Raw genomic sequence first — 21,762 nt, 5'->3', positions numbered from 1 at the left:
GCTTGATAGAAGACTTAAGTTTGAGATGCCTATTAGACATCCAATTAAAGAACTGGATGTATGAGCCTAGAATTCAGGACAGAGGTCCAGGATGAAGACACTCATTTGAAGCCATTCAAATACAGATGGACTTACATCCATGAGGCTGGATGAACCTACCCAAAAAGTGGATGTAGACAGAGGAGAATTCTGAATGCAGAGCTTGGGATACCCTGTGGTTTAGAGGGTTGAGAGGTGGGGAAGAACGAGCAAAGAAAACAAACAAACAAACAAACAAACAAACCAGCTGGTGAGATCAGATAGTGAAGAAAGTGAGTTGTTCCAGAAGCCAAATGAAAATGCTTCAAGGGGTAATGCGTTATGTCAATGCTGCTGATATAGACAATAAGAGTGGAACAGAGAAGCGACCATTAGGTTTGGTTCTATGAAGGTCACTAGTAATCGTGACAAAAGTAATATCAGTGGAGTGATAAGATCTAATGCTTGATGGGAGTAGATTCAAGATAGAATGGGAGGAACAACAATGTGTTTATTGTGGTGGTGGGGGAGGAAAGTGGGGAGGTGAAAGGGCATAGAGGTGATAAATGTTGATGGAAAAAAATAAATTAAATTAAATTTGAAATATAATACATTTTTTAAAAAAGATAGAATGGGAGGAAAGGAGCTAGCAAATGCCATGTAGGAATTTTACTGTGAAGCTGAGGAGCAAAATAGGGTAGTACCTGAAAAGGGATCTGGGTAGGGTTATTAAGATGGGAGATGTTACAGTACATTTGTATATTGATAAAAATGATCTAGAAGAAAGGGAAACATTGATGACATGAGAGAGAAGAGATAATGAATGGCCCACATGTATTAGGTAAGCACTGAAATATATTAGTAAATGTCACTCTAAGATTACAAATCACTGGGGTCTTACAAGATCATATAAGTTTTTATAGAGAAAAAAGGGGTTGGGGTTGAACTAAATGACTTCAATGATCCTTAAATAGCTGATATGATGATTGTGTTCACAAATCTAAATACATATAAAAAATAGGGGTAATTGTAACTTTGTAAAGGAGAAACATGAATATGTCAAAAGCATCAAAAGTTCACTTCTACTTTAATCTGATAAAAGTCATTTTCAACTAGAGAAGATAAATGGTAGACATGGTATTACATTAAAAATATATGTGAACATTTCAGGTCATTTATCTTTGAGTATTGTTGGTTCAGATGGAATTTAGAACCCTGAAGACATGAAGAAAGTAATTTTTTCCATGGAGGTACTGCAGCATGTATCTTTGTGAGATTGACACAGTGCAAAATTGCAAAGTGTTTTAATGAATAAAATTTTAGGGACCAACATTTTACCATCCTATAACTGATACCACAAGCTAAATACCTCTCTATGTGCCTCCCTCATCCACCTCTGACTATCTAACCCATGATTGAAGTTATGGCCAGATTTTGTGATCACTTATTGAGGCCATCTGAGATGACCCATTACCCCTAGAGTTTGTTCCACATTAATATTATACACTCTTCAAAGGTTCTTTCATATTTTTATCATTTTTTTAGCTTAACTAGACAAAAGACTTAGTAGTAAGAACAATTTTCTAGAGCTCTGTACCATGATGAGTCAGCACTTGATTTTATTAAACTTATACTTTCTAAATGTGCTAGTTGGTTCCTTTCCAGTTGCTAGAAAATAAATACACTTGTGTAACCTCAATTTAAAGGTATCCTATATAATAAAAGCCTAATATGCAAATTGACCAAATGGTGGAACGACCAGTTGCTATGATGTGCACTGACCACCAGGGGGCAGATGCTTAATGCAGGCCCCCAGCCTGCAGGCTCCAGACCAGCCAAGGCGGGTGCCGGCAGGGGGTGGGGTGTGGGGGGGGAGCGATTGCCTCACTGGTCACCCCACAGATTGGCCCTCATTGCCAACCAGGCCTAGGGGCCCTACCTGTGATTGAATTTTGTGCACCAGGCATCTAGTTTATTATAAGGTTACATAGGAAAGTAAGGACCAGAAATGATTTCAACTAATATGTGTCCAAGTGCTTTGAGACTGCAATGCTGTTCAAGAAATAGTACTTCGTTTAAAATACATTATATCCCTCCTGAGCATATAATGCTATTGACCCCACAGCAGCAAACGTATGTCATCCTGCTCTTTGGGTGACTTTGTCCTGTCTTTGTTCCAGTCATTTCTAACAAAAGCTTTTCTGTCCTCCCCTCCATTTTGTAGCTTGTGCTTATGCATGGTTTTCCAATCAGGGAGATTATTTATTTCTGTTTCTATGTATTTTGGCCTCTGACTCTACCAACAACTATCTATTCTCCCCAAGAGATAGGCTCTGAATGACTTAATCATTTTCCTGGATTTCCATCTTCATCATTGGCTGCTTCTTTGTGGACTCATTTTCAGATCCAAAACCTTTGCAGTCTTTAAATGTGTGGTTTCATGAATATCAATACTGATTTCTCTCATTTTCTGCTACATTGTCCCCCAGGTAATTTCATTCAGTCTTGCTCTTGGCTTTGGCTAATACCTATACCAGTGATGGTGAACCTATGACACGCATGTCAGAGGTGACACGCAAACTCATTTTTTTGGTTGATTTTTCTTTGTTAAATGGTATTTAAATATATAAAATAAATATCAAAAATATAAGTCTTTGTTTTACTATGGTTGCAAATATCAAACAGTTTCTATATGTGACACGGCACCAGAGTTAAGTTAGGGTTTTTCAAAATGCTGACACGCCGAGCTCAAAAGGTTCGCCATCACTGACCTATACCCATATGATTTCACCTGCTTAACTGCTTCTCTTCCTTCAGATATCAGCTCAAATGTGTCTCTCTAAGAAGCCACATTTGACTAGTCTTCCCTTTCACTATAATCTTTTATGACAAGGACACATTTCTACATACTTGTAGGATACTTTGACTGCTATCTATTTCTCTCACTTAACTGTAAGATTCAGGAGGGTAGGGCCTGTGTCTGTTTGGGTTAAGCAATGCATCACCAGTTATCTGTAGGACATTTAGCTCTTAGTAGGAACTCAAAAAGTTGTGAAATATTGAATGAATGAACCTCGAATTTATATTTTCCCATTGAACATAGTTTCTGTGCTAAAAAATCTCACAGGCAGGCCCCCATATCTGATCTCTCAGTAGTGCTCAGGGAAGTAGAGTCCTATGGAACAAAGGAAAGACCCTTCTTCATCTATTTTCTTTAGAAGGGGATTAGGGGCATGGCAGACCAGTAGACTCATTTCTGATACATGATAATTTCTCTGTTCAGAGCTTAACAGTGTCCAGTTTTTCTTTATAGAGTTGAGTCAGCAACTAAGAGTATAATATATATTCATCATTGTAATTCCCAGTAATAGACCCCTGGGATATTAATGTATGTCAATGATTCAGTATACCTTAGAAATGTTTATTGACAAGATAGAATACCAGGATAAATGTCATGGGAAAACACACAAGATAGAACATACAACAGAATTAGATGCTGCTTGGACAAACAGGTGTTTTCTTTATTTTTAAAAAAGTTTAGACTGGAATAGGTATGTCAGTAGTCTAAGATTTAATGACCTTTTTTTCTTAGAGTTGTAAATAACCTTTACCAGATCACTGGATTCTACATTATTTTTCCCCCAAGATAATCATTTAAAATTTTTATTAGTTTTGGTTTGAACTTTATCCGCATTAGAATAAAAACTGTTTAACAATAAGGTAATAGCTATAACTAACTCATAGTTGATAATTAGAAATAACCCTTTCTCTAGCATTAGTATGCTCTGTTATTAATTTAACTTTCATTTTTAAGGTCTTCCCCCACCCCCAACTTCCTGGAGTCTCTTGGTTAAATATATTGCACTACATCAAAATCTAAACACCAATAACTCAAATCCAAATGCAACTAATCAATTTTGTAGAAGTACATAATGTTACTCATATTACTTTTGGAAAAAAAGATTCTTGATAAATTTAAAGCAATGGATACTATACTTGATGGGGTGATATAAAGGGCTAATGTTAATTATTTTTGTTTTTTTATACAGAAAGAATAGTGGCTAGTAATGACAACATTAAAAATTAAACATTAGTTAGTTATATAAAATAAATATTTTTTATCAACCAAAATATAATAATCCATATATTACCAATGGAGTATTTTGATGAGCATGGATATACATTGATCCACTGAGCCAAACCGGTTTCGGCCATGCAATGTTATTTTAAAATAAAACAGAAGTTATTTTTTTGAAATTTAATGGGAACAATAAAAAATTAATTCCAAAATCACAAATACATATTTTATAGAAAATAAAAGATTATGAAAAACTTGAAGAGATTGGAGTTCATTTTAAAAGTCAAATTCCTAAACTTTACACAGTATTTATCCATTATCTGCAATGAAAGATGTTGACATTTGGACATTAGCACATTAAACCTTCCCCTCTCACCCTTTCTTCCTTATCTCCTGGGTTTTGGTAGTTCTGACTACTATCACATTGTCAAGGTTTACAACATTTACATTATATTCTGTAAGCATACTCTCTATTTTTTTAAAGTCTGGATTCCATATTTCTCATCCATTTCTCTGTTCTTACATCCTGTTATTATTTTTTAAATTGTATTTTATATTTAAGTACTTGTTAAAAGACTGTCTGTGGATGATTATTTCCCGAGTTCTGCTTCCACTGGTTCCTATGTTATAGGTATCAGTCAAGGTCCATTAGGGAAATGGAGAATAAGTCCAGGTGCTTCAAGAGGGTAGAACTGGACAGAGGGAATTAGAGCTTTACTAAACTGTTGAAAGGGCTGGACCGGAACAGTGCAAGCCAGGGAAACACATTCAGGAAATCAGAAAGGATAAAAAGCTCAGGCATCCATCACTGATGGCCTCAGTGGCCTCTAGCAGCAACACTGTTTGTGGTAAATTATATTATTACTAGAAGCCAGGTGCACAAAATTCGTGCATGGGGGGCCCTCAGCCCTGCCTGCACCCTCTTGCAATCTGGGACCCTTGGGGGATGTCCGACAACTGATAGTAGGATATCCCTCTCACAATCCAGAACACTGCATGAACCAGTGACCATACTTTTCATACAGGTGAAAGGCATCTTGCTGTTGTATGGGCAGCTACATTTTTTTTGCCCTGATTATAAAAAGTAGTACATAACATGATCCTTCTGAGGCAGTAGTACCATTTTCCCCCATCTTATGGGTGGAAAAACTGAAGCAGAGAGAAGTTAAGTAATTGGCTTTGTCACACAGTTATGTGTCAGAATCAGGGCTGACCATAAAATGTGCAAGCTAGAGTCCATGCATGTCATCACTGCATCATCCTGTTTTTTCAGTGTTGGATTTAAAAATTAAAACCTGGCAAAGCTACTCTAAGAGACTGTTCCCAATATATAGGGTAGGGTCCCTAGGCCTGGCTGGCGATCAGGGCTGATCTGTGGGGCGACTGGCGGGCGGGGTGATCAGGGGCCCCCTGGCTGGCACCCACCTTGGCTGGTGGCCTGGCGCCACCTGCTGGCTGGCCCCGACCCCCACTGCTGCCACTGGTCGCCTCCTTCTCGTGGGGGGTGGGGGGGACAGTGCACATCATAGCAACGGGTTGTTCTGCTGGTTGGTCAATTTGCATATTAGGATTTTATTATATAGGATTCCCATTGCAGCCACTATGGAAAACAGTATGGAATTTTCTCAAAAAATTTAAAATGGAATATATGTGATTCCACTTCTGGGCATACAGCTGAAGAAACCTAAAACACTAATTTGAAAGAATATATGCACCTCTATGTTCATTGCGACATTTTTTACAATAGTCAAGATATGGAAGCAACCTACTAGTAAGTGCCCATGAATAGGCAAGTGGATAAAAAAGTGGTACATATATACAATGGGATGTTACTTGGCCATAAAAAGAATGAAATCTTACCATTTGCAACAGTACTGATGGACCTAGAAGGTATTCTGCTAAATGAAATGTCAGAGAAAGACAAATACCATATGATTTCACTTATATGTGGAATCTAAAGAACAAAGTAAATGAATAACAACAAAAGAAGAAACAGACTTGTAAATACAGAGAACATCTTGATGGTTGCCAGAAGGGTGGGCAGCTGGGCAGCTGGGTGAAAAAGGTGAAGGGATTTAGAAGTACAAATTGGTAGTTACAAAATAGTAATGGGAATGTAAAGTATAGAATAGAGAATATAGTCATTAATATTGTAATAACTACCAATATTAATGGGTACTGGAAATACTGGGGGGTCACTTTGTAAAGTATATGACTGTCTATCTCTAACCACTATATTGTACTCTTGAAATTAAAACAAGATAATATTAAATGTAAACTAATTAAAAATAATTTAAAACAACAAGAAAAAAATTAGTCTCTGGTATGCCATGTCCATCAGTAAAACACTATCTTTGAGTGTACATTTAGCTAAAACATTCTCATGTTCTGAGAACTGGAACTGTTTATGTTTTCAATGAGAGAAAAGCTGCAGTAACATTTTGATGGAAAATTATTGATACATAAGCTGTCACCTGTTTTATTGATTTCATCCCAAGTTTAGATAAGTGACAGAACTTTAAAGAAAACACATTCCTGATTTAAATATATAAATATCTATAAAATTATTTTAATTGGTCAAATTGAACAGAAGGCCATATAGAATCTTCAAATTATGGCATTTAAAAGGATTTTAGAGATTATATAATTTGTTCTCCTTATTTTTACAGATGAAGGAGCAGCATCCTAGAAGTTAAAGTAATTTGTGCAAGGCCAACATGGGAAATTAGAGGCAAACTAAAACTTGATTTAGTTATCTGCCTCCTTATCTAATTCTATTCCTAAATTGCATAATAAATCACCAATAAAAAGTTTGATGACAGGCATTTTAAACTTGGGGAAGTATGATATTTGTGGAATAGACATACTATGCTGGATGGATATAATAATGATGCTATATCAATATAATGTACACTTCTTTCATATATAAAAGATTATTTTTATGGGCATTTATGTTGTAAATTTATACAGGTTTATAATTTCATAGCTTGTCTAAGACTTTGGCACCATCTCTTATTCTTATAGTATGTGCAATTAATATTAAAATCACAATCTCTTATATTACTTCATTTGAACTTGTCAGCTTTAAAATTTTACATTAACTATGTGAGTATTTTTTCCATTTTGCAAAGAATGAAATTGAGTTTCATAAAGGTTAAGCAATTAGAATTAGGATCCATATTGTCACACTTTTCCTTCTAGCTTGATAATCAGTTTTAAATTATATCAGTTCCTTAAAGGGGCATTAAAAAAACTGGGGCAGGCCAAGATATCGTTTCAGCTCTTTATTTTTTTTTCTGTATCTTCGTTTTCCCTTCTGATTATTTAGAAATGAAAGTAGTCATGGTACACTTCAGGTTGGTCCAGAAATCACTGAAGTTTTTTGGTTGTTCCACTAAGAAATAATTTTTTAAAGGACCCATTTACTATTCAAGTGAAAATATTCTTTGCTGTTATAAATTGTGACAATTATTTTTTACCAGGAAAGATGATTGTTGTCACTTAGAGGACATTAAAATGGTTAATACTAACCTCACGGCTGCCTCGACATCAACAGTTTTGACAACACTTTGACATTTGTCAGAACTCTTCCACTAAAATTACAGGCTTTCCTCATTGCTTTTAAAAGAATATTATGTTACACAAGATTTGTGTATAGCTTTGAGAAACTCTGGTCTTCTCAAACAACAACAAAAAGTTGATGAAGATTTGAAATATTGTCTGCTCACTCTTGAAAGCAAGAAACATAAACATCATGTGTAATTTCTGAGACTACTGGACCACCTAATTATGAGCTACTTATGAGCAGTGACTAACTGTAATGTCCAACCAAAAGCCATTTAACATGATTTAGTTTTGAAGCTATACATGATAACCAAATAAAAAAAAGTCAAAATAATATTAGAAAATACATAATTTGGTGTATGTCATTGGATTAAAAGCTAAGAATTTAATGTATTACATAGAGACCTTTATATTCTATGTGAAGTATTTACTTCTTTAAAGAATCAAAAATCTAAATTATACTATTTAACTATAAAAATAATTACTAAACTTTTATGTTAATTAGTGGCTAATTTAGGTGAGAAAGAGAAAATATTCTGTTATTGGTATGATAATAATCCACATTACAAAATATTTTTATTCTCATCTATAATAATAAAGGCATAATTAGATGGGACAGCTGGACTACCTCCAGATGTCATTCTGGATGTCCTTCGGACAAAGCTGCGGTGGTGGGGGCCAAGGCAGAGGTGGTTAGGGGCAATCAGGCAGGCAGGCAAGCAGTTAGGGGTGATCAGGCAGGCAGGTGAGTGGTTAGGGGCGATCAGGCAGGAAGGCAAGCATTTAGGGGCAATCAGGCAGGCAGGCATAGGTGGTTAGGGGTGATCAGGCAGTCAGGCAGAGCCAGTTAGGGGTGATCAGGCAGGCAGAGGGGATAGGGGCGACCAGGCAGGCAGGCAGAGGCAGTTAGGAGCGATCAGGCAGACAGATGAGTGGTTAGGGTTGGTCAGGCAGGCAGGCAGGCCAGCAGTTAGGAGCCAGCAGTCCCAGATTGCGAGAGTGATGTCCAACTGCTGGTTTAGGCCCAATCCCGAGGAGTCCCGGGTTGGAGAGGGTGCAGGCCGGGCTGAGGGACCACCTCTCCCGTGCATGAATTTTGTGCATCGGGCCTCTAGTCTATAATAATAAAAGTGTAATATGCTAATTAGACCAGACAGTCAGACAAAGCTGGGCTGCAAGGGCTGAGTAAGCCGACGCAGCTGCAAGGGCCGAGCGAATTTTGTGCATCGGGCCTCTAATTTTCATATATAAAGCATAAAGATTTGAAAAGAACTTTGACAAAGGAGAACCAAGAAAATAGTCAAAATGATCAAATGGTTTATCCATTAAAAGACCACATTATTTAAGTTCTTGATGTAGTTTTGATCACTTAGAAAACCCCAGTAGCCATTTCCAGTTCTTTAAAAATAAAAAGTTTAAAGACTTGTCTTTTATAATCTGCTTAATTCATTACTGAGAAAGTTTAAAGACATACTAAAATCAGTTTCACTTAAAACTTCAGTGTTCAAATGAAAGGCTGATTACAATAATTGACATTAAGTGCTGTTTTGAGTAGCAAACGAGTGACTTCTTGACATCAAACAGGAAAAGTTTGGGAAATGATATTAAATTAACATTTACACTAAATTAATAAAAATAGTTTGGAGAATGAGAGAAGAACTTTCCCACTAGTGGAAATTTCCATTAATAGAGTTGATATTAAATGAAATTGATAATAACAGGGAAGGGGGAAGGGAAGTCTGGCTGCCTGGAAATGAAAGAAAGTGAGCAGAGAAGAAACTGGTAGGAACAGCATCAGCTTTGAGAGAGATGACTTTTATAAAAAAGTTCCTTTCATAGGAAATGGGATATTGTTAACAGGCATGAATCGACAGAACCATTTTAACGACGAGTCAGTTTTGTGATATTTGTTTTTCAGGTTTTGTTTTATGAGCATCAGGCTAAAATACAAAGCCTCAGATGTCTACTGACTAAGATGTTTAATTATTCAGCTATTTATTTCATCTGACTATGCTTAGAATCATTCCATATATGTACTTAGGTGGTATTAACTCAATGGAGAGAAAAATGTAGGGAGAAGTTGTTTAACCAATGATCATCCAGGCAGAAGGGATAGGGGCGATCCTGCTGTTATCATACTATGAAAAGTGAGTCCAAAAATATTTTGCAGATCCAGTACATTTATGCTTAACATTGCTATTTTCTTATTAACAGCATTAGGATTATCATTTGATAGAAATAATAGCTCATCCCAATGAGTGATTGTTTTAGCGCACTGATCATTTCCAAAAATAGAAGCTTCAAAATACCAGATATTCATTTGGATAGGATTCAGCTTATCAGATACACCACCCTTAATTGTACTTATGGAGTTAATGACAGGAGAAAACTTTTTTTGTGTGTGTGCTGTTGGCAAAACACATATATTGTGGGATGGTGCAGCAAGCTGTAGTGTACAGCATCTAGTCAATGGTGTGGGTGGCACACGTTCTAGAGAACTATGGCCTGTAGTGATGGTCATGGTGCTCTCACTGCACTGAGTGAATGCCATGTTTGGGCTGCAGGTCTGGCTGTATAGTCTCTCCGTATTCTGAATCAGGTGGTCCAGTCCTCTCAGCAAGTCTGTGACCTACCTGTTAATGGTAAAGTTGAAGTAACATCCTTTTCTCATGTATTAGTCTGCATTAGTCTCTGTTGGTTGCACCTAAGAAACTTGACTGATATAAGTAACTTGCATTTAATTATATGGGAATATAATACATAGTGGGTTTTTAATAACTACTTGTTGAATGAATTGAATATGTAAGACTCTGATTCTCAAATAGAAATTTACCTTGTTCTGACACTAGTGTCGCTTGCTAATAAATAAAACATCTCAAGGAAATCTATAAACTGTCCTTGAAATATCTTCACCAATGACAGGTAGCTTTAAACGTTCACAGTGAGAATGGCATGAAAAGCTGTATATGAGGAAATATCACCTTGGAACTCTTCCAATCTGCATTGCAGGAACATGTGCGCAAAAGCAAGTTGAGGGTAATGGGATCTGTTACCTTTCTAGTTACACCATCTCAGAATCAAGTAATACACTGTCAGGAGTGATTTCAATAGCTCTGCTTTAGAAAAATGCCTAACCTTCTCTACTTAATTTCTACTATATCAAAACACACACAATGCAATAAATACTATAGTCAATAATATTGTAGTAGCTATGTATGGTGCCAGGTGGGTCCTTGAAATATTGAGGGGATCACTTTGCAAAATATATGATTGTACACCTGAAACTAAAACAAATAATCTTGAATGTAAACTGAAATTGAAAAATGAAATAAAAAAAGAAAAATGCCTAACCTACTAGACTTAATTTCTACTATATCAAAACCATACACAATGCAGAGGCAATTATCTTGCTATTAGCAATGAAATGCATATGAAAGAGAGTTTGTCATGTATTTGTCCTTTTTCTCATGGCGTGCATTGTCACAAGAAACCTGTCACTGAAATTACCACCTCATATTATGTATTGACTATTACATTTTCTGTTTCAAGTACAATTTTTCCCAGCCTGGCCATTTCATCCTCTTTATCTACTTTTTATTATTAAGAAACACACAAACATTGTAGTTTTTACAGCTGTTCCCCTGGGTACTTTTAGTTATCATTCCTAACTGGAAAAAGCGTTGTCTTCTGAGTTTTTTTGCACTGTTTCCTCACAGGGTATTCAATGACTCAAAGGTGCTAATAACCCCCTTTAGAGCATGTTCGCTTATAAGTGATAAACCTTTTTCATTTTTTTTTAAAATATATTTTATTGATTTTTTACAGAGAGGAAGGGAGAGAGATAGAGAGAGTTAGAAACATCGATGAGAGAGAAACATCGATCAGCTGCCTCCTGCACACCTCCTACTGGGGATGTGCCCGCAACCCAGGTACATGCCCTTGACCGGAATCGAACCTGGGACCTTTCAGTCCGCAGGCCGACGCTCTATCCACTGAGCCAAACCGGTTTCGGCCCTTTTTCATTTTTATGAAATACCATTTCATGATGCCATCAAGTAATCAAGCTGAAAACTGGACAGGATGGAGACTATCATCAAAGAACTTAGGGTGCTGGCAGCTTCCTAAGCTCGGGAAGCAAGTAGCTGATGACACTAATTAGAATATGCCAAATGAGTGCTGCAGATTGTAACTATGGGTTTAAGAAAGGGCAAGTCAAGGAGTATTAGAGCAATCAGGTGCTGACCTCAACAGAGTGGGAATACAGTATATGAAATTCTTTAACAGGTAGAGGTTGGGCTATGGACGTGTGGCAGTACGGGGTGAAGAGGGGGAGATAACTGGCCTTTCAAAATTTGAATATAGTATCTTTCCTCCTTTTCTCTCCATATTGGGTAAAAGGAAAGTCTTCATTGGGTTGGTCTTGCCAATTTTAAAATTAGGACAAAAAGTCATTGTACTTTCAGATTTTATTTGGCCCCAATTCATTTGCTGTACAGAGGGTATAGTAATGACAGTTTCTTAATGTTTACTCAGTTCAGTATAATATTACTTAGTCCCAGTCTAATTTTATAGAAGATAAGGGAACTGAAGAAAATAGTTGGGATTCCAGGAAGCAATGCTGATCCCCCAGGTGCCCATGATTAGAGTGAACTCTATATGGTACACTGTGAATTTCAATGTCAGGTAAACAGAGCTGTACTTGTGAGTGGTTTGACTTGAAAATTCGGGGGTTGTTTTCCAGCTACTTCCCATGGGAAAGGTCAGCCAATCACAGTAATTAGGAATTGTTTTGTATTAGCCTCATTCAGCTTGAAAAACCCAATAAATAGTTACAACTGCAAAAGTACAGTTTCTCATAGAGACTATCAATCCTAAACCAAAATTCTTACAAAATGGAAATAATTTTTAGGTTTTGAGTCTTAAACATGCTCATCCTCACTTGCTCCACAGAAACAGATTTCACAATAATGTTTTTGATATTCACTGTTAACAAAATGAAAGCTTCTGAAAACCAGACTATCTACAATGGATTAGTCATGTTAAATACACAAACACTCAGAGATAACAATACTTGTGAAAGCTCAAGCATTTCAGATGCTGTTTTGGAAAACAGGGAATCTTACTTTTCAATCGGCATCCGTCTAAATGATACTATTCTTTGCTAAAAGCAATTTTCTGCTGAGTTTATATGTGTATGTGTATCTGTTTAACAATAACATAAATTGCAAGATTTTATTTTTTGCAGCCAAAAACCAAACAAAAAACAAAACAAAAAAACAACAACTCCAAAAAACCCAAACCAAACAAAAAAGCAGCTGTTGGGAAACTTGAGTAGTTACAGATTGAGTGTGGATGAAAGGGGCAGCAGAGGCTTAAGGATCTCCTGACAGGCAACTCAGGGCCTTCGCTCTTGCTCTCGCCTTATTTGGAATACCCACCCGCCATGTTATTTTCTCTCAACTTCTGTTTGTCTGCTTTATTTTATCACCATGTGATGTACTACATGTTTTATTTAATTACTAGTGGCCCGGTGCATGAAATTCATGCACATTAAAAGGGAACTAATTAGAGGAAATATTTTAATATTGCTATTTGCCCTTTCACTATAATAGAAGTGTCAGAGATGAAAATTAGTAAAATGTATATGAAAATCTTCCTCCTGCCAGAGTCTGGGGCATGCCATGGGACCCAGAGTCAAGTCCCCGCCCACCCGTGCATGCCTCGAAATCACGTGAGACCCAGATCCAGCCGGCCCCACCCCCATTGGGTGAGATCCAGACCCGGCTGGCCCCACCTTTGTCAAGTCCCGCCGGGAGTGGGGTGCAGCCTCAGGTCCCCCAGCACACGCTGGGCGTAGAGCGTGGCCTGAGGTCCCCTAGGCCAGTGCCAGGGTGGGGGGCATGGCCTGAGGTCCCCCGGCCGGGTGCCGGGGCGGGGTCACGGCCTCAGGTCCCCCCACCTGGCACCAGGGTGGGGGGGGGGCATGATTTGAGGTCCCCAGTCAAGCCCCACTGGGCTGGGGGCATAGCCTCAGGTCCCCTGCCCCAGCCCAGCTCCATGCAGCCTCAGATCCCTGCTGTTCACTCATCATGGGAACCCCGCCTTTGCTGTGGGTGCAGCCATCTTGTGATGGCGTGACAGTTAATTTGCATATTACCTCCTTATTATATAGGATTGTCACTCCCAAATAGAAGTCAGAAGTGTCTGTTTTGTTCATGGTTTAATCCTCAAACCTAGAAGGGGCCTGACACTCAGTAGCAGCTCAATAAATATTTACTAAATGAGAGAGGAGGAAGAGCCTGCTTATTTTCCCTGCAAGAGCTGTTTTTTGAAAAAATGCTCAGTCTTCATTGTATCTACATTTATTAGAAGTGTGAATATATAGGTAGTTAGTGTTTTTTAACAGTTTTCATCTACAGCCATAGGAACCATGGGGAAATTGATGGGCCCACCAAGATAACTGTGCAACATCCCTGAGACAGCAGAAGTGGTTTGAAATATGAAGTGAGAGCAGAAATAACAGGCCAAGTCTGAGATTATTGAGAACCAATGGCTGATGGAGTGGAAAAAATTCCTTCAAGTGTGAATTTTCTCTTCCTCCCCTTGCCCCTATCTTCTCCCAGCCTCTGTGGGCCTTAATAAAGCAAGAGTGCTTCTCTGCTTAGGTTTTTGTCTCCCTCTCTAAAGACTTAATTTACTTTGCTCTCCAATCCATACAACAGATAACATGCTACTAATATCTTCTAGTACCACCACCCATAAAATAGATTTGATTCATTTGGCTCCAATTTCAATGTTCTTAGGGAGTAATTCTTATTGGCTCAAACTGGATCAGTTGGCTACCTGGGAAAGATAAGCTCTACTCAAGAATTATATTGTATTAACATTAGGATGAACAAATAATTTGTCATCCAAATTGAGTGCTAAAATTATTGCAATTATTTAGTTTTTGAAATATAGTTTAATGGTCCACAAATTGGTTTTATTGTAGTGGTACACTCTTAGCAATCCTAGCCAAAACTACCCCTCCAAAATTCTTTCCAAAATAAAATATATCTGTATACAATAAAGTAAAAAATAAAAATAAGTTATGTCAATTATCTATCTGAACATTAAAAAATGATCATATGGCCCTGACCAGTTTGGCTCAGTGGCTAGAGCGTCGTCAGCCTGTGGACTGAAGAGTCCCAGCTTCGATTCCGGTCAAGGGCATGTACCTTGGTTGTGGACACATCCCCAGTAGGGGGTGTGCAGGAGGCAGCTGATCTATGTTTCTCTCTCATGGATGTTTCTAACTCTCTATCCCTCTCCCTTCTTCTCTGTAAAAAAAATCAATAAAATATATTTAAAAAAAATAAAAAATGACCATATGGCTATAAGATTTAGTAATAGCAGACACTCAATAAATATTTGATGGCTATAAAGGGATGAAAAGGACTTGAGAATTTCAATGAGCTTTTATTTCTCTGAGCTGACAACACAAGAAATTCAACAAGTGTTATCAATTCCTTTATTTGAATAAGTCTGTATTCCAGTGGCTATTCAGCTGTAATGTCTCAGTAATGTAGGTGCCTACTCAGGAATGTCTATCTTGAGAATTTGCCAATATTTCAGAACTCTTTGGAAGAGAGATGATAGCTCTTTGAAATTGTCCCTAAAACCAAATAAGAGAGGCAGGGCTTCTGATACCATTGCTAGATGTTTCTTTTGCCTTCAGTGCTTCCCCTACCTTCCACCTTGCAAAGCACTGGTAACTACCATTCCTAAAAGGTAGTCACCATAGCATTCCCCACTTATGAATTGGGTTTGGATGTGAAGAATAACCCACTGAAATCTATCTTTTTCTTTACTGATGATCTCAAATTTTCTTGTTTTAGATTTGTGTCCTTAGATGGTTTGTACACTTAAAGATATTGCATTTATAAACTACCACAGGCAATGCTGAACTGATTCTGTAGCTTCAAAAGGAAATAACAGAACTACTGTGTCCATGTTTAGTCATTAAGACTACAAAGGTTCATAGTCTGTATCCCTGAGAGATGGGAGGGGTTAGAGGTATTCTTCCAACTGATGATCTTCAAATATTAATGCTTAAAAGTTGACCTTGGGCAAATTACTTCAACTTTTTGGACCTCCATTTCCTTATCACTAAAATGAGCACATTGCTCAGGCTCTCCAGATATTAGCTGTTATATTAGGATAAACTTGTTCCCCAAGCAGATCTACCTGAACCTTTCTAGACATTATTAAAATTAAAATGCAAGTCCACACATATGTTAATATGTATTATGTAATAAATTGTATATTTTACAGGTCATGATATGGATTAATACAAAGATGATTAAATCAGGAGCTTTGTGGGACATCTTAAGCATCTGTAGAATACAGTTTGAAAATTTCTTATCATAATATGAGTCTGAAGACTTTCCTTATTAGTTTATTAAGGTTCCTTTCAAAATAGATAGGATTGCTTTTTTTTTTTTTGTCTTTTTGTCACCAATAGTCAATATCTACTTGGTTTACCTGAGCACATCACTAAACCTCTCTAAGCCTATTTCCTCAGGGTAAAAATAGAGATATTAATAGGTATCTGATAAGATTGTGTTGGGAAAATTAAATGAGATAATATTTATAATGCACTTAACATTTGCCCATAGCACAGTCAGTATTCATTAAATGATATTTATTACCTTTATTGCTATTATTTATTTTTCTTATATATTACCATTATTGCTATTATTTATTTTTCTTATATTAGATATGTTTATGTGTTATGAAGTTAGTGAGTTAAAAACATTATTTTAAGAAGAAAATTAGAAAGATTTCTACTACTCTGTTGCCTTCCCAGAAGCAAATATAATCAATTTTACTAGCTTATAACTGAACTTTCACAAATTAAGAGAGCCAACTGTTGGAAACTGGCTTCAATTATATGTATGCAAGTGGTTTTATAATTCAGAATATTGCCCATGTGATAGAATGTGGTAAAATAAGAACTTTAATGACACAATTGCTTTTAATGTGACCACAGATTTAACTAATTTAAAATGTTTGGCTCTTGGTATAAATAAATTTTGCTGCTATAGAAAAGCACAGGGAAATAAGCTCCAAATAGAAATAGAAAAATCCTCCAAGCTTAACTTTAACTGTCTACAAATAACCCTACTGGTAAGAGGAACTTTTTTCTCTTACAAACTGTGTTATCTACACTAATAAAAGAGAAACATGGTAATTAGCGTACGACCGCTACCCTTTTCATTGGCTAATCAGTGAGTATATGCAAATTAACTGTCAGCCAAGATGGCGGCCTGCAGTCAGGCAGCTGGAAGCGAACATGAGGCTTGCTTGCTTCAGTGAAGGAGGACTCCAACGTTCCCCGCCTGCCTTGCCGGCCTCTGAGCTGGCAGTTTGAAACTTTGTAACAAATATAGAAGCTAAACAAAACCGCAGGGATCTCAGAGCTGGAGTTATACATTGTTTCAATTATAGAACGCAAACAAACCAGCAGCGGAAGCCTCAGAGCTAGAGCCAGAGCTAAAGCTGGCCCAGAATAAAAAAGAAAAAAAGAAAAAAAGGAGCGGTTGGGAGCTTCAGTTACTCGCCAGCCGGAAAACAGCCCTCAGCCCCTCACCCAGACTGGCCAGGCACCCCAGTGGGGACCCCCACCCTGAAGGGTGTGTGACCAGCTGCAAACAGCCATCATGCCCTCATCCAGGCTGGCCAGGCACCCCAGTGGGGACCCCCACCCTGATCCAGGACACCCTTCAGGGCAAACCAGCCTGCCCCCAGGCCTCTATCCTATATAGTAAAAGGGTAATATGCCTCCCAGCACCGGGATCAGCGGAGCCACGAGGCCTCCTGGCACCGGATCAGCGTGACAGGGGGCAGCGCCCAAACCCCCTGATCGCCCTGTGACTCTGTGGATGACAGGGTGCGGTGTCCCAACCCCCTGATCGGCCCTGATCTGTGGGTGATAGAGGGCAGCGCCCCAACCCTCCCTCCCTGACGGGCCCTGCTCTGTGTGTGATGGGGTAGAGCCATAACCTCCCCATTGGCCCTGCCCTCAGTGTGACAGTGGCGGCGCCCCAACCCTCTGATCCGCCCTGCTCTGTGTGTGACAGGGGGCGTTGCCCTAACTCCCCTATCGGCCCTGCTCTGTGTGTGACAGGGGGGAGCTCCCCAACCCCCTGATCGGCCCTGCTCTCTGCGTGACAGGGGGCAGCGCCCCAACCCCCTGATTGGCCCTGCTCTGTGTGTGACAGGGTACGGAGCCCCAACCCCCCTGATGGGCCCTGCTCTGTGCATGACAGGGGGCAGCGCCCCAATCCCCTGATTGGCCCTGCTCTGTGCGTGACAGGGGGGTGGCGCCGCAACCTCCCCATCGACCCTGCCTTGAGTGTGACGGGGGCGGTGCCCCAACCCTCCAATCGGCCCTACCCTGAGCGTGACTGAGGGTGGCATCGCAACCTCCCAATCCTCCCTGCTCTGTGCATGACAGGGGGCGGCGCCCCAACTCCCCAATCGGCCCAGCTCTGAGCCCGACCAGGGGCTGCACCTAGGGATTGGGCCTGCCCTCTGCTACCCGGGAGCAGGCCTAAGCCAGGAGGTCGTTATCTCCTGAGGGGTCCCAGACTGCGAGAGGGCACAGGCCGGGCTGAGGGCCCCCCGCTTCCCCCCCGAGTGCACAAATTTTTGTGCACCGGGCCTCTAGTTTAAAATATTTAAAGATCATCAGTGGTATGCTAAAAAAAACAGAGCTCCAGGGCACCAAGTATCTAATCTAATAATAGACAAACATGGTAATTGACCATACCTTCGCTACACTTCCCATTGGCTAATCAGCACGATATGCAAATTAACCACCAACAAAATGGTGGCTAATTTGCGTATGTAGGCGCCAAGTGATGGAGCGAAGCCCGCTGGCCCCGGGCAGGAGCAGCAAGTGAAGGCCGGCATGGTGAGTGAAGAGTGAAGCCAGCCAGGCCGGCTCTGCCCCCGGGGCCCGAGTGGCAAGCAAAGATCTAAGTGTTAAGCCTGCCATGCAGGCCCTACCCCCAGGGCCTGAGCGAAGAGCGAAGAGCTAAGAGCAAAGCCCGCCACGCCGGCCCCTCCCAGCGAAGAGTGAAGGCCTGGGTTCTGGGCGCCAGAGGAAAACTGGTGCCAGCAGCCAGGGGAAGGGGCCCCTGAGAGGCTTCAAGAGGGCACAGGCCTGGCTGAGGGACCCACCCGAGTGCACAAATTTTTGTGCACCAGGTCTCTAGTTTCTAAATAATGGTCTAGAAAGTAATTCAATTACAACATACTTTAATATAATCATTTTGTACAAAAACATATATTGAAATAGACAATCTGTCTCATTAACAGTCAGCAGGCATCTTGTTCAGCTGGAACTGAACTTATTTCAGACTCACACACATAGAAATCTCAGATTACAGATATATGAGCACACAAAGAAATTAAATAGAATACATTTTATAAGTGTTTAAGGTGTTAAGATTATTTTGGTGTGTGCATCTGTATATTTTTATGACTTATTGTGTCACTGCCTTTTCAAATTTGAGTAAATTATAATTTTGCAAACTATAATTACATTGGCTCTTGCTTGATGATTATGCTTTGTATTACCGAGCCAATATTAATCAAGATTTCCTACATTTATATCTCATTCCCTGTATGTCATGTTACTGCTTACGTGCTTTGGATAATTATACTCTTCTATTGCTTTTATTATGTGGTTGGATACTGCTCCCTTATTCCCATAGCATTCATCCATCTTACAGTATTCAGATCCTGGTTTAAAATTCCCTTTATTCCTTTTGGCCAATACTTGTTTTTTAACTGAGTGATACTTTCACCTTTCTGTCCACCATCCTTCTTACTCATCAAAACCAGATTGCATTTTGCTGCAGAAGAAAGATGTGTTCAATAAAACTTTGCCAAGAAGATGGTTATTGATATGTCTTTGAAAGGCAGCTGTATTGCTTATGTACCACTGGGGACTGAAGTAGTGAGACTTAAATTGCTTGTGGTACCAAGCAAAAGCAAATCGGTTTCTTTGCAACTTAAAAATCTGAAATAAAGTAGTCTCTCTGTCTTTCTCACATTTCAGAGAAGAATTGCGAGTAAAGAAAAGGCCCTTGGAGAGAGCCTAAAGAATTAGGAAAATTCCATCCATCAGTGCACTGAAATATTTTATGGTCATAGTCTCAAGAATGTAATCAGAGCTAGAGCCAATATAGTAAAATAATTTACAGTTGATTTTAAGTCTTCTAAAAATTCCCATAAAGGTATCTTTGCAATATATCATACCCATTTAAAATCCTTAGATAGACTATAGTAGCTATCTATGATATATGTTTTATTTTAAGAATATTTCATTCAATGGTGTCACCAACTTGGACATGAATTGTTTGAAATCTATGGATGCCATGTGTAAGTCTTTGACTAATGTAAATTGAGTAACTTCAAAATATAATAGGAACTCCCAAAAGGTCCACTGAAAACATATACATATCAACACAAATGAGGCTTCGGAGAGGGAACAATTGAACTGCCAGGACATGCCCCTTTATGCTATCCAGTGGGAAGTGGGAATTTTAAAATATGCTTTTGCAAATAGCACTAACAGAAATGTTCTTTGGGTGGCCCAGTATGAGATATAAAAATGGTTTTTCTAAGGTTTCCCTGAACAGCTTTCTTGTTCAAGTTGAAAAACATTCTTGGCATTTTATATTACTTCATAATCCCTAAAGAATGAATTACCAGCTCAAATCAGACTGTATTTAGTGTGAACCAATCCAAACTGTTTATTTTCAACCATCAGAGATTTGTTTTCACTTTCTACTCTTCTCTTCTCTCCTAAACAAAGTTCTTCTGTTAACCTAGCATAATGCATCTGTGATTTTTTCACATAATTTTCATCATTGCCATCAGTAAGAAAATAAGCCTTTCTGGAGAAGCTACTATCTTCACATTTCAGTCTTCTGTGCTACAATCATGGGGAGATACAAAGAGTATATGCTCATGCTCTCAGGGAGTTTTCCCTTAATTGCTGGGAACAATGCTCTTAAGTCTACTCTTGCCTTCATATTCTCCCCATCACACTATTTTCTGAAATGTCACCAGACACACAAATGCAAATTTCCTGGCAAAGTGATATATACTTACAAATCTCCCTTTAATACCCTTTCCATATCTCAATGCGTGCACACAGGAAATGCAAAAGGACTTAACAGAGAGTAAAAGCAGGGCAGTTTTTAAGACTGAACTCTGAGTGTGCTCCCCCACAGACATCCATATCCCCCACAGGGAACTAAAGCCTAATTGTCTTAAAGTGCTTGTGAACAACCTGTGCCTAGTCATTTCATGATGGACAACCAAGCTATGCCAACACACAGGCCAAATTTAAATATAAAAACAATAATAATAATTTTAAAACTTGTGCAGAGATGTCATTGACCACACAGTGCACGTGAGATAAATGTCACAGGCTTAGACCAAGCAAGTAACTAAATAAAAAATACAACCAACCAACAAGAATAAGAACTTTGGTATATAATTCAGAATCTACAGTAGGTACCATGTATTATTTAAAATATACAGTTTTTAACCAACAACAACAAAAAAATAAGTCATATAAAGGATTAGTAAAATATGACTCAGGAAAAAAAACCCACACAAGCAATAGATCACTCTAATTATCCAGATCTGTTGGACTTAGCAGACAAAGGCTTCAAAGTGGCCATTATAAATATACTAGAGGCCCGGTGAATGAAATTCTTGCATGGGGGTGGGGGGGTTGTCCCTCAGCCCGGCCTGCACCCTCTCCAATCTGAGACATCCCTCTCACAATCCAGGACTGTTGGCTCCCAACTGCTCACCTGCCTGCCTGATTGCCCCTAACTGCTTCTGCCTGCCAGCCTGATCAACGCCTAACTGCTCTCCTGACAGCTTGATTGCCCCTAACTGCCCTTCCTTGCTGGCCTGGTCACCCCTAAATCCCTCCCCGCTGGCCAATTGCCCCTACTGTTCTCCCTGCTGCTGTTCCCCCAACTAACCTTTCCTGTTGGCTGGCAACCTCAATTACCTTCCTGGAGGCCTTG

Source organism: Myotis lucifugus, unplaced genomic scaffold (genome assembly GCF_000147115.1).
Source record: "Myotis lucifugus unplaced genomic scaffold, Myoluc2.0 scaffold_0, whole genome shotgun sequence".
NCBI lineage: Eukaryota > Metazoa > Chordata > Mammalia > Chiroptera > Vespertilionidae > Myotis > Myotis lucifugus.
This window is presented reverse-complemented; position numbering follows the sequence as displayed.